Below are 19,944 nucleotides of genomic sequence, written 5' to 3'. Positions count from 1 at the left end.
TTAGTTATTTATGTTAGTATTCGTTTTGGCTGGAATTAAGTGTTTTTATATTTGTAAATATCAAAATTTGGAATTATTGAAAAGAACAAAGGTACCTGAAGTACCCAATAAATTGTTCTTTGATTTTTCTTAGACCTCTGAGAAACTTTGCATTTCGTATCGAGCAATTAATCAATAGTCAGCTTTGCTCATAATCTGCGCGACAGAGGAAATGATAAATATGGAATTCAATACGTAGTGCCGGATGCCGTTTAACTGTCTCGTTAGTATTCTTACGATGATATTATACAGTGCTTGCAATAATTAGAGAATCAACTGCTCAAATGACTGTATCATTTACGATAGGAGTACCAGAAATGGAGACGTGTTTTTTTTTAATGAGTCATAAACCAAATGCCACGTCTTGCGGATGAAGTGGAGTTGATTAAGAAATGCTTGCTTTTATGTTCATCTGATCATTTCTTTACGGGATTAATGGAAGTAAAGGTCAAGATGTCAATGCCCTTGGGTCGTCGAAACATTAGTTTCGACTTTCAGGTTTCGGTAAAGTGAATAAAATTACAATAATAATAATACTAATAATAACAATAATAGCTATATGCTTTACTGTGTATTTGTATAAAAATTGAACGATATAAAATAGAATACAGCTTTGATACAAGAAAATCCCTTACAAAATGTATGAAGTAGTGGAAGCAAAACAAGCGATGACAAGCTAAAAGAGAGTCCACAAAGAAACCCTCCTCCACATAAAAAGAAGAGACACTTCAACGTGAACGTTTTCATATACCCTCTCTGAAAATCCGTCTCGACACACGACAAATTTTTAAAATATTAATTCACACCCCTCCGAAAATTCTTCAACCATTACCTACTTCCGAGCATTTAGCCAAGTGTACCCTCGATCCTAACAAATCTAAAAATAAGTACAGGTGGGTTAAAAAAAAATTCATGGCCCTCCACCCACGAGAATCTCTGATCTAAGCAACGGTGACCTTCGATCTTTTAACCGCGAACTGTAGCCTCAGCGCCGTGTCCGTAGAATTTATAGCTCGGCGAATCGAAGAGGATACGCGGAACGGAACGAGCGTGGCACAGCACGAGCGGAGAGATTCGTGCGAGCCGTAACCGAGCGCGTAATTGACTTTACGATCCATTCACCGCGATCGAGATCGGTTATGTTAACATTAACGGTTAATGTGACCCAGTGATCGCCGTTGCCGCGGCGGAGGAAGGCCGCCGCGACGATGAGCAATTATCGCGTGCGGTATGTCCATCTCGCGTACCGATCGTCTCGGACGAAGGCTGCGAGTGGCAGCCGCGTATTACGCGGCATGCACGCGCGGCCGCGTGCATTCGACCGTGTGAATGCGCTCCGAGTCCACGTTTACTACGTGTACGCGCGCGTACACGCGCGGAGCGATAACAGCAACCGTGAATGGAATGCCCGGCGATACGACGCGCCGCGCTCCACTGCCCCCTTGGGGCTCTCTTCTGCTTGTCCGATATTTTTTTTCCATACTCGAGCGTACGCGAATGAGTAAATATTTTGAAATCGATGGAAATTGTTTTCCCCGAGTCTGTGATTTCTATCGAACGTTTCATATGGGTGGATTCCCTCGAAAGCGAGGTGATTCGCGAGGTCGGCGAATAGTTTTATGGCCGTAGAGCTTGAAACAACAGAAATTTTAATAGGAATGTTTGAAACATTTGGCTGGACAATTTTGAAAAAGTAGTAAGTGTTTAGTTATTAGTAGACTGCAGATCTTTATGCAAAATAAAATCTTCGCGAGCGTGCCTACAAAAAAATTGAAGCTAAATAGGAATTTATTTTATTCTGTAAATATTATAACACGAACTTTACTTTCAATTTTTTTTTTATCCTTGTATATCGTTTGCATTCTGTAGGGTCTTGCACATTCAAATTTCCTATAATTGCATAAAGACCATCAGTCTAGTTATTAGCTTCAAGTCAGTAAGGATCTAGTTAACTTCACCTACAAGAACCATTGCATGGTATATATGTTGGAATATTTACTATAATTCAACCTTTATTTTATTACGAAAATAAATTTATTGAGAATATGTGTACAATGTATACAGTCTGTCTCATAAATATACCCTCTACGTCTATCAAAGAAGTTTGTCTGAATTAAATAATAGGTTCGATGTCTTCAAATAAATGTTTCTATTATCTATCTATCTATTCGTGGAAATTCTACGAATCCTCTAATCTAATGTGTCTTCCCATTCTACGTCATTTCCATCTTCAAAAAAAGTAATTCTTAAAAGCCTATTTTAAAACTCTTTCTACAAAACATCGCAATATCGAATTAGAAGTATAGTCTGACTTCAAACCTCATCCTCGATGGACAGGATACTCGTTTCGTGATCCATCGAGGGTAATTAACGCCCGACTACCACGTTCAAAAGCAATGGTTACATTGAATCCGTTAGAGCAACGTCGTGAACCATCGTCGTGGATCGTGTGGTTCTCGAGGATCACGCAGCGTCCCTTGTTAATCGACAGAGATCAATTTGATCCGCGGGAGAGATCGTCGACATATGCGCGACGAAGTAGACTCATGGTGGCGAGGATATGCGATTAAGGTTGCATCATAATGCGTGCGATGTAGGCTACGTCTCTGGTATACAGGATGGAAAGCATCCACGCATCTGGGACGCGTTAATGCGATAAGTGGGGCTGGAACTATTCGAATAATTCGATATTCGAATACTTCAGGGATGTGGTACATTGACGACACAGAAGGCTGATACATATGTGATTGGCACGCTGTAAACTATGGATAGTATAGTGTTGTACTGGTGGAAGGAACTGGACTGCATGTATGATCAGTCTTAACACACTCGCGACCGCTGACGTGAATTCACGTCACTTCAAATTTCATTCCTGGTTATGAAAAAATTATGAAAATCTTTTTATTTTATACACTACACACTTACATCGTTGATATTTCAAAAGATATTTTGTAATATTTATTTTCCCCCTAACAATACAAATTTGCGATGTCCAGCTTCCGCATTTTATTATTTTCGTCAGTACTCGATATTAGGAACGTAAAATATGTGCCGGTCGCGAATGTGCTAACAAGGAATAGAGCAGTGCCTCGTGATATTTGTTGATCTATCACGATTAAATTAAAAAGAATGCCCACCTCTTCCACTTCAGCTCACGCATATAAAAATTAGCACTTCTAAAGAGCAACACTCCCAATGCTCATGAAAAATTAAAACGACTGCACATACCCATCAAGTTCGCTCGAGCATTAAATATACAATTAATATCTGCTCTTGTTTCCGCTATTAATTTTAAGAACCAACACGTGGCCCACCCGGTAGATTCCGGTGTGTAATTCTCCGCAGCGTTACTCTACTTTTTCCCTCCTGCCGATATCCGTGGAAAGTGGAGTCCGTGGACTCGATGCAGTCGCGACCATCGCCGGCCAGAATATCTATTGAAATTTAGAATAGCACGGTCCAAGGAACTCCAGGAGCAGCTCTGCGTGTCGAGCCCCCAATCGTTCACCGCAAAACCGACAGCTGTCGCGAACCGTCATTATCCTCGTTCGGCCTAGCCACGGAAACCCAGAGCGGCCGCGAAACTGGGTTAACGCTAACGCGCCACGGCTGCTTCGTTTCCGCGCGAGGTGTAGCGGAATCTTCTGATACTTCGTGTCTTCGTTAGGGATTAATGAGGATCCTCGCCTGGGCACGGAGTGCGTTCGTTAACGAGCGTGAATCGTATACGCGTGACGATACGCGTGCGTGCCGGGGGGGCTGCTCTGCGATGGAGAACCAGCCATAGATGGGGAACGGCTCTGATCGTGGAAGGCCACACTTCGTAGTTTCATCGTGAGACTATTTTACGAGGAATATATTCTCCCAAGTGTTTCGTAGATGTGGTTTGCTCTGGTTGAGATGAATTATAGGGAGTTCAGAAAGTGTGGTTGTGTTGGTTTGCGAGTAGCACTGATTTGCTTCACGGCTGTATACTCTGAACTAAAAGAGAATTTCTTTAAGAGATGTTGGTTATATCGATTTTTCTGGAATTTCCATGTCGATTTTTGATAGGTGGTACAAGTCTGAATATATCAGAATGGTTGAAAAGAAATAACCTTTCGGTTTTTGAATTTTTCTTAAAAATTAGCACGTACTTCCTAGACAACTCGATATGTAAGGTGTGAATCGTTAGATCGAAGGTTTGATCTTAAGGCAACTGTTGAATCAGTCTTATTGAAAAGCTTAGGTTTCTTTAATAGCGTAGAATTGAAAAGCCTTTTTCTTCTTTAAATTTCTTTGAAAGAAGTACGCACCGGTACAGGTTCCCATGAACCTTTCATTTATTATGTGAATAACCACCGACGTTGGCGCACATACAAAAGTTGCTGATGTATAATGGTGCACAGAGATGAGGTGACTAGCGAGTATGATTGGTAAGGGTATAATCTCCTTGATTATACATAGAATTCTATAGCATAATCTAGGAGATTATGCTGTTACCAATCAGACTCGCTAGCTTTCTTCTCGTCTCTGCGTGGTGCGCTATCTTTGGCAACCCTGACGTACCTGACATGTTAAAAAAAATTGTTTATTTCTTAGTAACCGCATCGATCACCATATTCTTTGGTCTCTTGTATCATTTAAGTAACATTCAAATAGTCATGTGGTGAAAATTATGTTTGAATATTTCAGAGATGCTTTGATCTACCGATTTGAATAGATCACCCAACTATCACCTAACTATATGGTTCATGCAGACCATATTGCAGCATTAATGCAAATAATGATTATGTAGATATACGTATATATTCAATGCAATAGATTTCAAATTCTCAAAGACACGCTATATGTACGATATAATCTTGGAACTGCCTGTCTGTAAAATTAAGACACTAAGTATTCCATTGCTCTATCGTGAAAGTGTCAAGTGTCTATATATTCATTTAGGTATGCAATGACTCCGATTGGAATCCTTGCATCAAGTTTATGCTGCTTGGCTCAGCATGACCCCAGAGTTGAATCCCACAAGCCCAGACCGGTTTTACAACGATTTTGTGCGGCAGGAATTTGTTTTCAATCGAAAGTTTATACCGACGTCCCTGTAAGTCTCGGTAGACTCACGTGCTTCCAGATTAGTCTTTATCTCGATCTAATCTGAGGCATTTCCCCTTATCGAATCTTATTGGTGCAGGTTCGCAGGTTCGCAGGTTAACATAAGTGGTCAGCAAGTAATTTCCTTCGTCTTTAGTCGATATGAACAGGTTTGGTTTCGTTTGTTTTTATTCGCTGTCTGGGTCAAAACATAGTTGCACGTAGTTTAAATGTTCATGGAAGTATTTTGATGGTCTAGAATATTCTGCAGATTCTAAGACACTGGTAGTTATTGTGCTGTTGATTGGAAATGACCATATGGAGGAGATAGACGTGTGTTTTAGTGACTATGGGAGTCCGTATGGCATTCTACCAATTTATAAAAATTCTGCAAGTGTTAAAGGCCGTTCTAGTGAGAAGCAAAAGTTTGGAAACATACTAGTCGAATTGATTCCATTCACTGTCAACGAATTGAGTTTTCTTCTCATAGCATCCGACTATAGAATAAGGAAGACAGAGATGCGCGATGGTAGCCATCACATGAGAGATCCACATGTCCGCAATCACAGAACTGATCGAAATCTACTCTCTAGCAAATAACAAAAATTCCAAGGGACGGATTTTATTATTCCCAAGATACAAGAACTTGAAAGAAGACTTTCTTTTTCAAAGACTCACCTGTAAATTAAAGAAAAAAAAAAGAAAAAATAGAAACGCTCTTCGATAACTATGACATTCCAATCTCGACGTGTGCCCCACGAAACGATACAAATTCTGACACGCGACGCACGCCGAGTCTGGCGTCACCCCGCGTCACCCTTGCGCTCGATGTTCGCCAAGCCTTTCAGTGTGCCGGTTGCGAGCGCGGATAGCGTGTCAAATGAACGTAATGCCGCGGTGGTTAATGGATAATGGCACGAATCTACGGCGATACCGGTTTTCATGTACGGGAGCCAGCGCTCGCGCGTTTCGCGACCGTAACCCTGTAAATGATACGCGTCCGCGTGTGTGCGAGACGCACGCGCACACACGAACTCCGTAACCCCGCTCCGATTACGGTTCCGACCAGTATTTGCGATGCTCGATGCGTAAAGTATTATAGGCTGCACACCGCCGCCGCTGTCACCGGACCAGAATGCGATAACGCTCGCGATATACGCGCTATACGGGCCGCGGAAATCGGCGACCCGTGCTCTATATTGCCGTTTTGCACCCCCTCGCGACCCCTCACCCCTCCCCGTGCCCACCCTTCGCAGGCCACGGGAAAATCCGAAAACCGTGAAATCTGGGAGAGATCCATCGGTTGCGGTTCGACGTTATCGGCGAAGGGGGAGAGGGGAGAGAGAGAGAGAGAGAGAGGTCTGGTTCTTCATGAGGACGTGGGAACATGTGCTGCTCGTAGAGAGGGATTGGTAGGACTTCGAAGTTCGTGGCTTTTAGGATTTTGTTTGGGAACGCAGTGCGAGTTGCAGATGGTTGCGAGGATGTCGATGATTTCTCTAGAGGTGAAGGTGTAAGTGAGATATCTCGTTAATGATATATTAGAGCAATGAAGACAATAGGCTGAGAGTAACTGAGCACAACGAAGTTATGTTCCGTTGTTTGTAGGCTAAGAGGATACATCGCTCGTTCCAATAAAGAAGGCTGGCCTGATTAATATGCATTACGTTCGGCTTTGTCACAGCTGGTTTGTACGTGAGACACCGGCTTCGTAGCTTGCATTAGAAGCGATTAAGATTAGATTACAAGCTATTGAGTACACATGGTATCGCATTACTGAATGCAGTCAATCGTTTCATTAGACTATTACGTGAGCCGCGTACAGAAAATCATGGCTCACGCGTAGATCTTATAATTAGCCTGCTAGTTAATCTATTGCAGGGAGATTAGCGGATCAATCTTACAACCTTTAACGCCAACGCTCGTCTGATTCGTTGCATTAATTATCGCGAAAAGTTCTAGTACGCGTTTAACGACCCCTATATCTTCAGTCGCACGTCGCAAGTTGTTTCAAGTTCTTTCTATTAATTTTTAGTCGGAGCACGAGGACATTTTTGGTTTCCAACAAGTGATTCAAATCTTCATGGAAAACGTATTTCATGTTTATATCCACCCAGGAGATTCGTACTTTTTAAAGTAATCTTTATCTCCACGTTGAACTTGCAGAGAACCATTGTCGCAAGTCGTAATGAACTTTAATGTATTCTTATTGTATACTGAAGGCTACCCATGCATACATAGTGCAAGAAGAAAAAGAATCAGGCAATTGGACTGCTGAACTGGGATTTGAACCCGGATCTTCCACGAGGATTGCTTTAACTAATTCCACTATCACTGGGGGGAATTCTTCCACCGCACGATACTGGGATAATTAAAATAAGATTGTACCAGATGTGAACTGTATTATAATTTTATCAAGAATAATCATTTTAGATAACCTGACAGTAGTACCGCTTAAAAACAAAATATTCTTAATCATTTTTAGCCCAAAAATATTTCCTTCGCTTGAAGTGCAAGTTATTCTAACAAAATTCTATGCTCGCATGGACCATGTGTGACTACAATTTATGTTTCTAAAATTAGTTTTATTTTTTCAGTTGACCCAACAAAATTTATCTTTTATATGATTTTAATAGCTAAAAAATCTTGATTTTCTTATTTTCTTATATAAGTCGAGTATTTTCATTCGCGGAACTATTCGAACAATTCGATTCTATTCATGCTACTCGCGTCATGAGATCGAATTTTTTCGAATACTGGGATCATTTGCGTTTCTCGTTTCAACTCAGAGATAAACCTTCGGGGTGCTCTGGTTGTTCTTATTGGGGCGTTGCGTGCGAGGAAATCACCGATGAAAGTGTCGAAACCGCAATTATGCCACCGATTTCTCACTCTTACGGTGTTCGCATTTGCATGCACGAGGATGTCAGATATAACTTGCAAATTCAAACGACGGACATTAGTATTCGTAACCGAACGGTCTGGCATCCGTGTCGAAATTCACGAAACATGAGTACTAAGTGCAGGTAACACTCCTGTAACACGGTTAACTCCTTCCGTGTGAAACGAAACCGTGCTATACGATGCTTTAATGTTATGTGTTTATACAAAAGTGGCGATTGTCTTCCAAAAGTAATAAAAAATCACATCAAGGATTTTTAACCTCGTGAAAGTGGACGATATTCAAGTAGCCCGAGTAGTCCAACTGAATTAGTCTCAGACGACAAAGTGCTTTATTTTGTAATGCTTCCAAAGATTCTTGGGTAAGAAGCTAAGTAACTTAGCAGTTCTCCTTTGAACTTACCACTCTGCAGTTCCGAGGGATCTTTGCAATGCCTCAAAATTCTAAGCTTTTAGTTAAATGGATTTCACACTATTCAAAGCTAAATTTGGAACAGATTTATTATTAATTTCACTTAGCGTTTGTGTGTTTTATATTCTGAAGTATCCAATCTTTCTCCGTTTATATTCTAAGGTATCAATCTTCGTTCAACATTTCTGTCCACCAAAACAGATAAAATCTATAAACTTCCAGTGCCCGAATTTTACACAAAAGTTACGAATCAAGATAAATGATGACTTAAACTCCCCCTAATTCCACGTCAAGTACAACATATCCCAATATCAACAGAATTCCTAACGAGCTACGTGCATAACCAATGCGGGAAGGAGTGGCTTACAGATAATCGCTTCCTTCCTTTTTCTGAGTCCTCGACGCCCCTCACTGAGGAACCCTAGGGGCCTCGCATTTTGAGAAACACTGATGGCATAATACCCATTCAGGGAACTAGTAACCGGACGTTGCTTTTTACCTGGCGTACCTTCGTGGACAAATAAGCGAAGTCGCTATATGTCTGTATTAATTCACGAGGAAATTACGCCAGCAAACGAATGCAAAGTTATGTCGGGCGCGATTCCAACGCCGCGACCAGGCGGTTGAATGCCCCTGTACAACGTACGGATTAGTGCTTCGGTACTAACGTAATCGTATGCCTGGTGAATATTTCATGAAGCGCGGAAAAAAGAGATGACACCTGTTCGGAAACCGTTAGCGTACTCCTTTTGCCCGCCAACGACGGGGCGGCGATGGCAAACGGACGTTCGGCGACTTATTTCGATGCAAATTTTTAAAAGAATGCCCGCTCCGCGCGCGTCAGACGTTCGGGGAGCGGTTGCGCTTGCGTAGGTGCGGAAATTTGCAAATATGTGTCGGGTAGAAATTATTCTTGTCCCTTACTCGCGTATTGAAAGGATCTGTTGACCTTTTTAAACCTGAATTATTTTTTTTTTGTCGTAATGTACTCTAATTTTTACGGTTAACTTGGACCAAAATTAGTATGGAGGAAATATAAAAAAAAAAACAACTCCTAATAGTGTAGTTTTCGAGGAAAACTGGTCTTTCTTCGTGCGAATAAATGACATTCACCCTAAACGATACAGTCGGTAATATTAAAATTTTGTGTCCTGAATTGTGGCCGCCAGGTCTGAAAGGGTTAATTAGGGGAGTTATGACTAGCAGTATTGTTTTTACTAATCAGGTGTGTAGTTTCTTTTGTTCAAAGCATAGTTCAGTGGTCCTTAGCTTTTAAGTTCAAGGTATCGTTTAGAAGTATTTTGAAATACTTGAATGTACAAGATAAAGGTTAGAAACGTAAGTCAGCTGTTTTAATCAAATTAGCCGAACAAATTAATCGACTCCACGCGTGAGATTCCAAACAGATTATCCATTTGCGATAAGAATCGCCACTTGTAACACGGAAATGACACTCCTTCCATTCTTGCTATTAACGGTGTCTACTCTAGAACATCGAATAACTTGTTTCTCTCTGAATATTTTACATGTGTAATCGCGTTTTCAAACTTTGCATTCTTATTAACACGTGTTCCAGAAAAACTTGTATTTTTTCGTGAAAGAATACTGATTTACATAGCTGATTTACATAGAAAAATATTCTTTCATAGCTAAAAGAATACTAATTCACACAGAAAAATGTTCTTCCGTAGCTGAAAGAATACTGATTTACATAGTTCATAGATAAAAGAACGTATAATATGCAAAGAATATTTCTGAGGATACTTTCTTGAACTCGAAAAGAAGAAAAACGTCCTCGGAATATTTCTGAAAACGTTTCCCCGGACGATCGTCCTTATTATTCCGTTCCACGTGTGCATGTATACGCAGTGGCACTTCCAGTTGAACGCCGGCTATGTAAATACACACGGTGGCCAGCGAAGGTGTTAAAATGTTACATTCAGAATGGTTACCACGGGCGGCTTCGGAGGAAGCCTCTCACGAATGGGTTCGCGATGGTATGGTACCAATGACACGGCGAATCTCCGAAACGAATTCTCGAGCGGCGTGCAAGTGTAGCTCAGGTGTGTTGGGGGTTCTTTTGCTCGTGGCTACATACACTCGGTGTCGAGAACCGCGTACCCAGCGTACCCGAATCGGTCTCTCTAGTCAGGTTCCTTTGCAGGATCGCATAATAGCTCGCGGTAGCTGTGTGTACATCGTGAGACGTGTCGGTTCGAAGTGAGCGCGCCGACGTCGCGTAGAATTCGACCATTCACGGGGTCGTTACGGTCGACACGAACGATTGTTACCGTTCGATTTGTATTGCTCAACGTGTGGAACGAGATTCTCGATGCGTGTATTTTATTCTGCTCGGGATAAACGTTTCCATCTGGGTTTTAAACACGTGTTTTTAATATTTCGAGCTGGACAAATTCGATTCATTTGGAAAGCTTATTTTTTGGATTATGTTTAAATTAACAATAGAGTACAGAAAATACTCTTTGACTATTTTACATTATTTTGTGCCTTTTATATGTTAATGATTCGCTAATGCATTGCAAGGAATAAGAATGCAGAGTTAAGGAGAGTATGGTACTACGGGCAAGTAGAATGAGGACAGTATGGCGTCTGACCATAACCTTTGACCCAATAGAAGCAACAGTCTCTCAGTTTCTATCAGGATAAATTTACAAACATACAAATATATAGAGTACTAAGAAAGTGTTTAAGAACACTATGACCACTAGTAATACATTATTTAATTATTATTAATTATTCACTTCTTATAAGAAGTGAAATGATTACTTTTTTGTTCATCGTGATTTTCAAGTAAAATAGTTTGTAGGTCATGCAAGCAATTGAAATAACATTCAGTACCAATATACCAGTATACTATAAACTTTAGAAGTTACAATGATAATTGACACATGGTAAAGCAATCAGATTTACCCAGCACATGTTCCCGCATGTTCCCGCATGTGACAATTCTTAGATTACTTTCAGCCATGTTTCTCAAGCTATAACATGCCCAACCACGTCTGCATAATAATATAAATATGCGGTATCAAAGTCAAATACCACGGAAACCGCGGAAACTTCCAGGATGGTCTAATAGAGAGCAACAGGGACCTGTTGCTTTGTATTGGATGTAATCTACCATTCTGAAAGGTAGATTAAAATCGAAGGCGGACAAGTTGAGTGCTTCCCTTCTAAGAGCTTGGCGGGATTCCGTCAACAAGAAACGACGTCACGCGATCCCTCGTTTCCGATCCTCGTCGCTCCAACACACCACGCTTCGAGTTATCAAATGACACTCAATCACAGACAACAAGGTACAATAATGGATAAATAATAATCCTAGCTCAAACTTGGTTCACATATTACATGCACTCCACTTTAATTCCATATCTTCCGTACATTCCACACACTCATTCCAAACTCTCCCATACGTTACAAGTATGTAAATAATTTCCGAAAACATCGCAGTGAACTTTTTCGCTCTGTTTGAATGTTACATGGTTCACTTCCTCAAATAAAATCCGTACTCATTCGTTACGTATACTCGACGTTACGCCACGTCACCCAGAAGTGGGTGACAGGACTTTTCATTAAGGAACTAAAAAAATGAATTCTTGGCGAGGTTGACAAATTAAATACTACGAAAAATGTTAAATTATCTAATCTTCGACATTCTCGTTTACAAAATTCTAACTGCGTAGAAATTTTCACAAGTTCAAATCTGGCAGCCAACGTGTTAAAGACAAATAAAATGCAGAGTTCGCACGAAGTCATGGTAACGCATACGAGAGTAAAAGATAAGAGTAATTCGAGAAAAACATCATTTCAGGTTCTTCGTCGAAAGAAACTTAGATGTCTCTGGCTCTTCAGGGCTATTAATCCAACAGTCTATTACCTCGGACATCTGCGTATGGTGATCGTCTATTATTATTTAGATTTCCGGTGAGTACGAGTTTATTATTATTTAGATATCCGGTGCATACGAGTTTCCCTAATCGACGCATTGCTCGTCCCTCCTAAGACCTCTGGCTGGATTCCGTCAACGCGGAACGGCGGTCACGCGATCCCTCCTCGTTTCCGATCCTCGTCGTTGGAGCGCACACACCACGCCGACCGAATCGGGTCCCCTGAATGACTGCGGTGAACGATACACCAGCGTCGAGACGGGAGGAACACAGCAACGGTTAAGCGTTCGTCGGACCGCTAACCGGAATGCGCGTGCTAACTCTTCGGCATCTCGGGGCCCCGCGAGGCGGTTGGGTGCTCCACTCAGCTCCGAAGAGGAGCGAGAGACGGAAAGGCAGACGATGTTGCGAGCAAGATGGAGGAGAGCTGAACAGAGGCTCGCGGGAACGGAGCCCACGAGTCCGCGTACGAGGAAGACGGCGAAAGACAGGGACGGGACGAGGCGTTCATCCGAAGGTGGGAGGAAGATACGTGTTCGAAGCACGTGGAGATTCGAGGCACATTGCGCCCAGAACAGCGGCACGAAAATTTGGTGAGGGCCCCCTTACCTGCCGACCGACCACATTCCCTCCCCACCCGATTTCCTCGTACGAGAACCTTATCCGCCTGGATGTTTCGCCGTGGTCCCGGCTCTATCCGCGCGCGCGTTTACATCGACAGCCCCGGATCATCGGTCCGGTTTGCATTAACCGTCGCGGACCGAGCAGTCTGGCTTCAATGAGAAGAAACCTCGTTGGGCGATAACGGACGGCCCCGAGATGGGATGGATATTCTACGTGGGCCCAGATCGCGAATCTTGGAAAGGGTTTCCATTGATGCCTGGTCTCCTCATGACCAATTAACCGAGATTTAACGCTTGCTGTTGGAGCCTTTTGGGCAGTGTGTGGGTACCGATGGAGGATGTTGGTCGTCATCCGACTGGTAAATGCGTTAATGGATTGTATCGGGTGAAAAGATCCTCAGCGAATGTTTTTTTTTTCGTTTTAAGTAGGGTGGAAGCATGGTCCTCCGAGGAGTACACTCTCAGCTGGAACTTTCATCCCGGGCCACCTCTCTATATTTTAACCTAGCTTTCTAAAGACACTTTTAATCCTTTCAGAACTGGCGTCTACAATTGAGGACGCAACATTTAAAAATTTTTAAATGTCCTTGTTTGTGCACATGAAGAAAGACCAGTTCTCCTCGAAAACTACAGTGTTGGGATTTTTAAAAAACTTAATTAAGTAAAGTGTCAATAGTTATTATTTCAGACACAAGCAATAAAACTTTTCTTCGAGTCTGTCGTAATACTAATTATCGGATCATAGATGTTCTGTTACCGAACAACAGCTGCGACAGAGTTACAAGCTTCACATTGAATTTTCTTTACAGCTGCAATTCAATAGAGAATCTTCCCAGCTACTCGTTGAGCAGCCATACACGTTCCAATCTGTCGTCCATCGAATCTGCAGGACGGTAGATTTTACGGCAGCGCCTTACAATCATCTACCAAGATCGTACGACAGGCTGCAAGACTGCAATACCGCACATTTTACAATTATCTTTTGAACTGTCCCATCGACCATAGACGTGCAAATTATAGTACGATAAATCGTTACGTCTGGGCCTCTATGAGATTCATCGTGGAATAAATTCCTACACCTGTGGCCTCTATCAGACTACCTGTCCTGGCTTTCAGTATATGAAAGGCTTGTGTCAACAACTTGTAGCTCGTAAAAATGAATAAATGGTACAGTGTGTTATCCACTGTTAAGTGATAATAGTCATTTCTGTAGATTACTGGTTCCTTCTCGTGTCCTGTGTCTTGCTATTGCGATATCTTGCAATCTTTTGCTCATTTCTCATTAGTATTTTTTTGTAATCCTTAGACGACCACGTGGAGACCACCAAGGACCTTAGGTTCATTGATTCGTTAATAGGTCATTCACTTAATTGATTTAATGTTTGCTATTCATACACACACGTGTATTTGTGAATCGCTAACTCTCCTCTCTCAGCACCATTATAGGTTAAGCCTAACACGTTCACTGTTCGAGCCTCGAGCGGTGGTTTCATTCGCACGTCCGGAGAAGCGATAAGATTCCCATAGCATAAACATAATACCTTCTTCTCTGAACACGACCAGAGGTCGTTCTTACAATTTAGTCACGTTCTTCATTTTTTCAAGATTTTTCGGAAAATACTGGGTCACCCTATGTAAATTGCTGAAGAGAATCAGAACGTAACACGATCGAGACGTTTCAACAAACAAAGTTTTAAGAATGATTGTTTTGATTTTTTAATGACTTAATAATGATTTTTGAATTACTGTCAAATCAATATTGTCCATAAAAGATGAAAATTAAATCCAAACGTTCCATGGAACGTCGTCGTTCGTTTTCTGATCCCATTTCTGCAAATGGAAACTTCAGTGGGACACCTGTAGAATTCCCTGGCGAGTCAAAATCGCAATGACCCGTATATGGGACGTGGGCAGTAAACGTGTTAATAGTAGCCCAGCTGAACCTCGCCTTTTACAATACTCTCTATACATGTATATACATATTTCCTGTTGAATGTCGTACCAAAGATGTTCTTAGTGCCATAATTTATAGCAAAGCGATACAATCGTCATCCTTACACAGGTAACGTGGCCTATTGAGAACATCATCTAAATTTAGCTAACATTTCAGTCAAAGTGTTAATACTTGGATCGATTGATTTAAAATAAACTTACTCATAAGAATGACAATTCAAAGCATATGCCAAAACTACCGTTTCATCCACGGAAGATAATGGTGATTGATCGGTGGTCATTCGAAGGACTTATGCATCATCATTTTCCACCATCTGGATCTACAATTACCGTATCGAGGAAATGCATTCAAATTGATGGAAAGACCTCATGCGTAAAAAATCACTAGAACCTTCTACTCAAATTATTTCGAGAAGAAGAAGTTGTAGAAATGACCATTCAAGAATTTTCAATATTTACAAATGAGAATTATTTCAAATCCACGAAGGTCAAATAAATTAATTATTGAAAGGAGTGTATATAATAGGGTAAAAGTCATTTCGATTACTCGCACCCTTAGCTGGCTGAGCTATTTCAAAAATACCAAGTGCGATTAGATCTAAGTTCTATAAACAACGTTCGACACGCGCCAAACTCAATGCAAAATACGGTGGAAGAGTAAACCAGTCACGGATAACGATCGAGACTTGGCGTGAAGAATAAAGCTCACCTAGCGATCGCGGAGTGCGTGCGGAGTCGCCACGTGTTAGCTGCAGCTTAGCGGCTCCTCGTGCCGCATCCCGGCAGCCGCGTTATCGCCTTATCAGCTCCGCCTTCCTTCCTTTCGCGTTTCCAACCCCTGGGATTACCCTTTGGCGCGTCGTCTCGCCTCTGTTCGCGTTCCTTCGACCGGTTGCCCACCACCGATCGACGCGTGCACCGTCTGTCGGCGTCTGTCCCGTTGAGTTCCAGCGGTACCGATCTTCCCTGGCCAGGGTCACTTAACACAATTCACCGATGCCCAGCCCGTTACATCGACGCGATCGCGATCATCGCGCGACTGGCAGCCGAACGATCGTCAACCGGGCACACCGATCGGTGGTCGCAATCGTTCGACCAGCTCGACGGGGAATCACTGAGAGCGCTCGAGATCGATTTCTTGCGGCAGAGTAACTTCTCCGCGATGCCGATCGTCGTCTGCGGATCGGCAAAGGGGACTAGACACGGCGGTTAGGATGGAACGAGACTGAAACTCCCGTTCGATCGTGGCTGAGTATCGGTAACGGCAGCGGTACCGGTAACGACCGACGGTATCCGTCGTAAAGGATTTGCGCGACGGTTCCGTCAATTTGTCCTCTCAGCTGCCACTACCTTCGTCCCTCTATTTACCTCTCTCTATATATATATCTTCTTTTTCCCTTACTCTCTCTTTCTCTCTCTCTTTTTTTCTCCGCGTCTCCAAACGAGAGAACGAGTCCAACAACAACCACGCTGGTCTACTGTTCCGTTCGCGACGAAGATGTTCTGCGGACTGATAACCTGCCGTCTACTTACCTCCGGCGAACGCCCCTAACGCGCCGAACTCCCTGGCACGACAGGTGCTCCGAAGGAGGAGTGGGAATAAGAGGATGGTTTCGCGGAGGGGACAGGGATAACCTACTCGCAGCAGCGGCGGCGGCGGCGGCGGTGGCGGCCGTTGCCGGTGTGTACGCATTGCGAGAGAGAGAATGTGAGAAAGGTGGGATGAGAGGAGGGGGGGGGGAGAGGAAGACGCGAGAGTACGAGGGAGAGAGTGACGGGAAGGAGAGCGAGACAGAACGAACTGAACGACGACGGCGGCGGCGGCAGGCTGTGCAACCAGCACCGAGCAGACCGAAGAGAAGAGGGCAACGACACCGCATCGCGGGTCGGTGGGCTTCGACACATTTACCGAAAACTACATCGCCACCACCGCCACCGTCAACGTCGCCGCCGCTCGGATTCTCCGAATCCCTCGATAATTGATCGATCGCGACACCCAACCGACCACTATGCGATCCACGTACCCCCGCGAACGTCATTCTCATTTGCACGAGCCTAGGTCCGTCTGGAGCCGCCTTCGGGATCTCTGCGAATCTCACCCCCTTTGGAAGAGTCGAGGATGCAGGAGGTAGGGGCTTTGGAAGGAATTGGAGCACCGAGATTGTGGCTTGGAGGTTCAGGGGGTAACCTTGGATTGGTTTGTTAGATGGCGAGGATTTGATTTTGAGATACAATTGAGACGTTCCACTGCAGAAATCGATTAACTCAACTTTTTTGAAAAATCGTAAATTTAAGTGTCATAGCACTTGGTATAGTTGTAACTTTTTATATTTATGATAACTTTCCTGAATAATAAAGATTAACACCATTAAGTGATAACATTTCTTTTGGCCATTGAATATTAAATAATTTATTTCAATGAATTAGTGCAATAAACGGCTCAATTTATAATAGGTGGATGATGTGGAATGTGTGTGCAATTTATGCGAGAATGATTAGGTCCCGTCGGGTTCTTCTTCTGGGTCCCCTAGGTATGACTATTGTATTTTCTAAGTAGAACTGTGATACTGTAGTGCTTTTATGGCTGTGAAGGTATTTAAACTGACTCATCCATTACTCTGGTTATCTAAACTCAGATTTGTTCTATGTTGAACATCCTTGCACCCTGGATGATACCAATTATTGCTTGAACCGCCTCAACGTTTGTGGTATCATGTACTCTTGTCATTGTTTCGAATTCCTCTCCTTCTTCCTCTGACGAGACTGCCTCACTGGCTCTCAAAGAACAGCGTGTACTTGCAAATCTTAACTAACGTTCTTCTTATCTGTATTGCACTTACCAAGAACTAACCCAGGCACATCCTCCTGACATATCCTTTCATTCTTTTCTCTACTTATTACCCAGCATACCAACAGATATACAGGGTGTCCCGTAACCGGTGGTACCAGCGAGTAGGGGGTGAGTCTAGTTGAAAAATTTTATCCTACATTTTCGATTAAATTTGTCACGTAGACTCACCCCCTACTCGCTTGTACCACCGGTTACAAGACACCCTGTATGTATGATAATAATTGCGATTGCATCTGTTCGTACTGTACTTTCCAAGACCTAACCTGGAAACACTTTCCTAAAGTGTACCTTCATTGTTTACGGTATTGTGTTGTATCGAAGGAGGTTTGACTTTGTTAGATTGCTAAATAAATAAATAATTTAGGGGGACGTGGGCATCCTCGATCGTTGGCCCCGTTGGGGCCCGGCCATTTCGTAGCCGGGCCGCGTTTTCCACCTCCCATCCTTCTCATCTTTGCCACTATCGTGCCACCTCATCCTCTCGCTTCTTTCTCCTCTTCGTCTTCTCCCCGTAGTCTTATACGTACATGCTTCACCCTTTTTCTTCCTCTCGGCCGGTGCCTTTCCTCTTTCTTCGACTAGGGCAGCTCCGAGAACACCGATATCTCGAGAGCGATCTGCGATCTGGCCCTTTCCATGTTACGTTCCACGTTCGAGAAGTCGCGATAACTATTTGCGTCATCCCTTGATGTCCAACTGTGCTATCATTCGCTACTGCTATCTAATTCTCGTCATTAGGGTTGCAACCTGGTTTTGTATTCCAGTCTTCGGCAGTGTTAAGGACGTTTCCCCTCGGTTTAGTTCAGTTTTCAATCCTCGTTGCAACGCCACCAGGCGTCTATCCCTTCCTATTTCCATCGACGATGGTTCTCCCTTCATTTTTCTTCCCCGCGATGTCGGTGTTCCTTTTCAGCTATCGATATCTGTCGCGGCGCGCTCATCCTTTCTCATTCTTCCAATTGTGGCGTTCCTCATTCCCCGTGCATCGTATTCCGGGTTTGTTCGACATCTGAATGACGTTCGCCATCGATCATTCTTCTTCTCCCCCTGATTTCCGCGTAGCTCGCCTAACTGTTCACCGTGACACATTCCGACGATGTGTATGCGCGTGTCGGTGTCCCTGGTGTGCGCAAAAATTCGCCAAAGTTAAATGCCAAATCCACCTCGGTATCGTTAATTCGTCGCCGCGATAAATATTCATGAAGACGGTCATTGGATAGGTCGGTTCGCCCACCCTTGGGCTGAGTGAGTTTCAGCGGCTCGAGGCTCGAGAGGACGACACGCTCGGAGACGGCGACGTCAGCGCGAGCCGACGGGCGAGTGCAGGCAAGCTGCAAGTACGAGTCGACGAAAAAAGAAACATTTTCCGTTTTCAAGATCACGCTAAAAACCCGATGCCAGTTTCTAGCGCGCGTTCTGAGAAGGATCGGGGTCGCGGGACCGTCTGCACAAGCGTACGCGAGAAGATGCGACGCGAGGCGGGGCGGAGCGCGATGGGCGATCCGATCCGATCCGAGGCGAGGCCAGGCGAGACAAGACGAGACGAGGATCAACCGAGGCGTCGTCGTCGTGCGCTTAACTGCCCTAAAAGGCAGTTCTTCTCTCTTTGCTACCTAGTCACCGTTGTCTCCAGGAGTACCGTGCCTATGGCGAGGTGTCCTGAACGCAAGCCGCGCGATCGCACGCCTTCCATCCGCTACCGTCGCAGATTTCCATCGACCTTCCGTTGGCTTTAAATGTTTATTGTTTGTCACAGGCTCGGAAAGCCGAAATATGAAATAAAGGAACAGAGGTCTCAACACGTAGGTCCTACACATGGGTGACGGTGCTTTTCTCTGGAGCACGAACAAAAAATAATTCTAAAAGTTCAGCAACGAAGGAAACGAATTTTAATGAAATTCATGAATTTTGATGATGTTACAAAAATAAATACGACGATAAATGTTCGATTATGTACGACGATTACGTAGTCTCCAATAGTCTAAATAATATTCAATCCTAGTAGAAATTTTCAAAAATATTTGTTCGGCAGTCATCGTGTAAATGTCTTCTTTTAAGTTGATAGGAAATTTGAAGGGAACGGAAGCGAGTCCAGATTTATCCTTTTATAAAATATTTAAATGTATTTACTTTTGGTCCCAACGTACGCATTTAACGTTAACCTTCGTAGTTTCAGAATTATTAACA

General features: G+C 43.3%; 1 protein-coding gene across 1 annotated transcript in view; it reads right to left on the bottom strand.

Annotated features, from left to right (window-relative positions):
• LOC128896354 (uncharacterized) overlaps positions 1 to 16,416 on the bottom strand; it is a 36,875-nt gene extending 20,459 nt beyond the window's left edge. Inside the window, exon 1 of the mRNA XM_054159695.1 lies at positions 15,616 to 16,416. The gene's annotated coding sequence lies outside the window, so the exon portion shown is untranslated. The remainder of the gene's footprint in view (positions 1 to 15,615) is intronic.
• Positions 16,417 to 19,944: the final 3,528 nt, after the last annotated feature.

The sequence above is a fragment of the Hylaeus anthracinus genome, unplaced genomic scaffold (assembly GCF_026225885.1).
Source record: "Hylaeus anthracinus isolate JK02 unplaced genomic scaffold, UHH_iyHylAnth1.0_haploid 0, whole genome shotgun sequence".
Taxonomy (NCBI): domain Eukaryota; kingdom Metazoa; phylum Arthropoda; class Insecta; order Hymenoptera; family Colletidae; genus Hylaeus; species Hylaeus anthracinus.
This window is presented reverse-complemented; position numbering and strand designations above follow the sequence as displayed.